The sequence below is a fragment of the Chionomys nivalis genome, chromosome 1 (assembly GCF_950005125.1).
Source record: "Chionomys nivalis chromosome 1, mChiNiv1.1, whole genome shotgun sequence".
Taxonomy (NCBI): domain Eukaryota; kingdom Metazoa; phylum Chordata; class Mammalia; order Rodentia; family Cricetidae; genus Chionomys; species Chionomys nivalis.
In genome coordinates this window covers 99,711,551-99,717,550 of record NC_080086.1, presented here as the reverse complement: position 1 = coordinate 99,717,550, position 6,000 = coordinate 99,711,551, and positions in this window count along the sequence as shown.

Here is a 6,000-nt window from a genome sequence, read left to right as displayed (position 1 = left end):
AAGATTAACCGTCACATTTGGTTCCTTGGTTCAGTTACTAGTTATTCTCTACTTGTCCCGCCTACTATTTTGAGGTAAGGATATCAACTCTCCAATTGCGTTAAATTTGAAAATATCCTTTGAGTATCTCAGATGTGAGGACATCTTCGAGGCATAGTAATTATTCTACATAAATAGTCCAAAATGACAGATTAAAATAAACAAGCAAGTAAGTACATCTCAAGGAATCAGAGAATTGATCAGAAAAAGAAAAAAAAAAAAGATTGTAGAACTCCAGGGAAGGAAGTCCTTGGCAGAAGGGCACAAGAGTCATTGGGTACTGATGGATTTACTGATCCTGGGTCTAAGCTGAAGGCTAGAAACATAGATAAGGTACTCAACTAAAATCAACAGGCGTGTAACCCCACAGGACTATGTGACTGAAACCTAAGAGAAGAAAGACTGAACAAAACAGAGTTAAAAGAATTAGAGAGAGCTCATACAGACTTTAAAACAGCCACCGTGAATATGCTGAAAAAATACAGGGAAATGTAGTCACACTAGACTAAGTTTTCATCACAGTTATAATTGGTTCATAAAAATATTCAAACATTTAGAGAGGAAATAATATTCAAATGAAATCTGATCAGAACAGTAAATAATAGACTCATGGGACAGTCTATTTGTTGATCGTGCTGGATGGTACTGTAGAAATACAAAAGACAATATGCTCTATTAGAACTAATCAGTTTAGCAAGCTACTGGCGACAGCTTTCTTATAAAAGTCAATTGTATTTCTTTATATTAGGAACAAATGATAAAAACTTGTAATTCAAAACCTTTAAAGATGTTCTTCATATTGTCTCGTGGAATTCTAGGTGCACTTGAGGCAAAAGCTGTTAAGCCGTTAAAGAAGAAGTTAAGACTGTGTCCCAGTGACTTTGTGACATTAGGCTAAGGCTTGACTGGAAGTGACCGAGACAGAAAGTAGAGAGCTCTGGACACAAACACCATTCTTATAAACTAGCTTTAGGTTACTTATCCTACCACCCTTTTATGCCTGCCTTCTTCCTGGTCCTCATTAAAGCTTGTCTTTTTTTGAGCCTCATTTTATATAGTTGCCCCATAAAACCAACCACAACATGGTCTTCGAAAGAAACCACGAGTCTTTCAAGTAACAATTTATGAGCCTCCTGAAAGTCACCATCTTATATCCTCCACATCTTTGCCACCAAGGCTCAATGTAATGTTAATCTAGGCTTATCACCTGAACAGATGAGTGTGGAGAGGCTGAAAATAAAAATTTCCGTTCAAAATAATATTACTAAGTAAAAACTATAGAAGTCAAACTGGTAGGAAGTAAAAACAAGATAGGGAAACAAAAGGTAAGCAACTAAATAATGAAATAATGGAGATTAATGTGGAGGTAAAGTAACAAGAACTCTTAGATGAGTGTGGCATAGTGGAACTGGTCGGCTTATATGAAGGAAAAGGGCACGTAAAAAATGGGCACAAGGCCCTAAAGAGATGGTTCAGCTGTTCAGAGCACTGGCGCTCTTCAAGAGGATATGGATTCAATTCCAAGGACCAACATGGAAGCTTACAGCTATGTATAATTTTGAACTCAAGGGATCTGATGCACTCTTCTGGCCTGCTTGGGCACTGGGCATATATGTGGTACACAGACATACATGCAGACAAAATGCCCCATACTCATACAATTTTGGAAAAAGCGTGAGCCAACTCAATTATCAGAATCATTTTCATTGGATCCCCTTTTCCACATCATACTCCTATCTTGCAAAGTAGACCATAAACTCTTGGAACTTTGGTTCGTTGTTAGTGCATAACAGTATCGATGCAGCTATAATGTCACTTCTCTATAGCTCAGTGTTGCTGAGCCATATAAGGGGAAGAAGCCAGCATCCCAACCAGCTGGCAGGGGAACATCCTGGAGGTTTTCTTGAATCAGGAGACATACTATAAAGTCTCTTCTAATATACTTAATTCCAAATTGGTGAGAAATTGTGTTAACAGTTTGGATACAAATTGGATACATATGCTAATTCTGTTCACTTTCTGAGCACCATGTGGCACATCCAAATCCACCCATTGGACTAATAAAGCGAAAATAAGACTGATCACCTGAGGATGGGGTTAGGTGGGTAGTTAATACAGAGCATCACAGTATGCAGTTTGCTTAAAATATTTGTTCTTTTTTTGCTTTATAAAAAGTGTTTGGATATAATGGCATCAACAATTCAATACAGGACTCATAACGCTAACATTTGACCATTTGACTTAATGATGGACAGACTTATCATTTCTGGACTTTACAATGTTACAAGTGCAGTACACATTCAAAACCAACTATCCTTAAACTATGATATCTTCCAAGACCAGTGATATGTAGGATGAAACCCTCTTGATGGACATGGATTGATGACATGGATTGATGGACATCTTTTTGACACTGGATAGCAGTAATGAGTCGGTCCTCTGATCACAGAGGGAACTACAAATTCCCTATACCACACTGTATTGAATGGTGGGAGCTATTGAGTGGAATAAAGGAATTTAATGCAGTTTGATATATTAAGGGTATATTGAGACAGAATCCCGTTGTATATTGAAGAGTGTCTGTTTTAAAATTATTGCACTTTCTTGAGAAATTCCCTCTAAGAGGCAAAAATGGATATTTTATGCATGCCCTTTCATCATTAATGTGATCCATAACATCACTTTTTGAATCTTCTTTCTCATTTCACTAACTCTCACTGTCCATTATTAAGCAAATAATTGAGCACCTCAGGCTATCAGGTATAATTTCTTTGCTTTCTTAATTCTTCTAATTTCTTTATGTTATAAACTCTGCATTTCCTTTCCTTCTCCAAAATGAGATGTTCTTTCTCTTAAAACTCAAATAACAAAGAACAATCCACAGCTTTTCCCAGGCTGTTGAACCTAATTGAAAATTGTCTTCCCCATAAAGACAAGCAACACCTACTTTTTTTTGTGACATGTCACAGTGACAATGTATTTTAAAAACAACCTTCAGCTTCATTATGCTGCCAGCCCCAAGGTACAATGTGGCGGGCACAGGTCAGCTGCAGACCCAGAGAAGAAAAATGAAAATATCTTCTGGAGGAGGTTAGAAAAGCACAAAGGAGAAAGGACATTGAAACCAGTGTCCCCAAGGCTGACAGAGACGCCCCTCATATACAGCCCGTTGATTTGGTAAAGATGCTCCCACCGCCTTATGATTCACTGATTCACGTGTCTTACTTATCAAACTAAAAACAAATTGCAACTTCTCAAAGGTAAAATCTTCAACTTCCTCTTGCACTTAGCCTCTCTCTAAAACATAAAAAGGTCACAGCACTAGAATGTCATCGAGAGGGGAATAATTAAGGACTAAAGAGAGACAGGATGAGGACCAGACATCATGGAATTTAAGGGTACACCAAGGCAATATATATACTTCCTTTCCTTCTGATATATATCAGACTAGGCTCATTTCAGACCGGGTGGCTCTCAGAAGTCCTTCAGAGCATAGCCTTAACTTCTCCTCTGATGCCTGCTTAGAAATTAGTCAAGGGCACCTACTGTTGGATCAAGAGGTCAAAGTTCTGTAGTAACTGCCATGGTCTGTACAGAGAGCAATGCAGTTCTCCTTGATCTCTGGAAGACCAGAATCAATCTTGGGACCAAGACAACGCTGAACCAAACGAGAATCAAACAGCACCACTTTGCTATGAAATAAACAGCTCGTATTTATTCATATGCAGTTGTTGTTTTCCTCTCTCCTTCTACATGTGCTACAATTCTCCCCAAACTAATTACCTAATTACAGATGGTGAAAGCATTTAAAGGATTAAGCTGAGATCCCTCGCATGTAATGTGGAGGTAGGGATGTCTATTAACTGCTCCACTGAAAAATAACCTACCCCCTTTCACTGCTGCTGACTCATTCATTAATCTACCCTCCACCCATATGTTTAACCAGCTTTAATCCCTCTAAGGTACGACAAAATACTACCAGCCATTTATACTAAACACTTTAATTAATCACATTAGCGGCCATGTGTTGACCCTCTCCTATTCTGCATGCCACTCACAGTTTCCTAGGGGAAAAAACCGGAACACACTTCTATCCAGGACCACAAGGCACAGAGTCACCGACATCTCAGACAAGAGAAGTCAAAACATGGCCACGTTCTTTTGACATGTGGATGTGCTGTTGTTTTTATTCTGCTCCATGGTTTGCAAAGGAGAAGAGTAAAGGATGTAGATAAGGATGAACATCCTGCTTAGAAGCATGGATGCTCCCAATGAAAGTCCCTGTACATCAGCCAGCACCCTGGGGAGAGTCATGGCTCAGAGAAAGCTGGGTAATACCATAGGACACAACTCTGAAACTTTGGGGGTATGGCACTTATATCCATATTTCACATGTGCAAATTACAGTGCGGGGCAGAGTGACACTGGTGTGGATTCTCAACCACGAATCCCAGCCCATTCACGTGACTTCGTACCCTACCATGAAAGGGAAGAGAGTCAAAGGCTAGAGAAGTACAAGCTGGCTTTATAATGCTTCCACCTGGGAGGCCAGTTGTCACCTTGAGACAAATCTTATAGTTTTACTCAACAACAAAGAGACTGAGATACACTTGGGTGTGCAGAAGAGAAGGGAAAGAAGATGATATTAGCTACTACTAATGTTCATCTAAAGACATGGGGTCCATTTGTCTTTATCAACTATTTATTGATTACTGAAATTAATAGCTTTGTTACAATGCAAGCTAAGTTATAAAGAATGTCATGTGTGTGTGGGCATGCCTACACACATGTGTTATATAAAAATGCTCATGTGGGGGAACGTGCACATGTATGAACTCATACATGGATGCCAGAAGTCAAAGAGGAGTGTCTTCCTAAACTCCCTCCACCTTCTTTATCTCTCTTAATTTGGAGCTCATTGATTCAGCTAAGCCAACTGGCCAATGCCTTCCAGGAACCCACCAATGAGATCCAATTCCGCCATTCATTGCTAGGGTTCCAGGTGTCTGTCATGCTCAGCCTTGACCTGAGGACTAGGGATCCTTTCCAGGTCCTCGCGCTGTAACAGCAGGCACTTTAACCACCATATTATCTCCCCAGCCCTGGCAAAGACTTTTCTACTGCCAAATGTTTCATTTGTTTTTATTTTGTCATGCTTCTCAGAGTAAGCATGAGTAAATTTTGAGTGGAAGGGTAGGAATTTGGGGAGGAACGCCCCCTCTACCACAGCTATGTTTCTACTGTATTGTTTCCTACCGGCCTTCTCAGTTTGGGTGCAGTGTAGAAAACTACAGAAACATTCTGAAGGGTTCTGTGTGGCTTTCTATGGATGAGGGTGGCATTCTTTTCAGTGAGATTTCACTTTGCTGATCCATTGGTTTCTGAGATGCTAAGCTGCTCAGTGAGTCTGAGTCTCTTCTACATGCCTGGCATGGCAGGTGCACTTGGGAGGCTGCTAAGGAAGGAATTTGTAAGAAGCAGGTAGGAGGCAGAAGTTCAACTACAGACCAGGTATACATGTTCAGCAGTTGGAATGATAGCTGAACCAATTCTTCCAGCAGCAGGGCATGAATAATTTGAAGAGTCAGTAGAATACCCAGGAAGCAGAATCTTGGTTTAAAGGAAAGGGTAAGAGCCAGGAGATAACCACTATACATTTTACAAAGTGCTGGAAAAAATCCCTTCTTCTGCTCTAGAAAGAGAAAGAAGGGAGAAAGTGAGTAGGGATAGAGAGATGGAGTGAGGAAGTGAAAGGGAAGGAGAGAGGGAAGGGGAAGGGAGGAGGGAAGGTGGAAGGGAATGGGGATGGAGGGAGGAGAGGGGAGAAAGAGGAAGGGAAGGTGAGGGAGGGTGAAGGAGGAAGGGATTTTGAAAGATAAAAAAGGTTGGAGGAAGAGAGGGAGGGAGGGGGAAGACAGACTACGAAGAAAAGAGGAAGTGCAGGAGGGAAAGGCTGCCTCA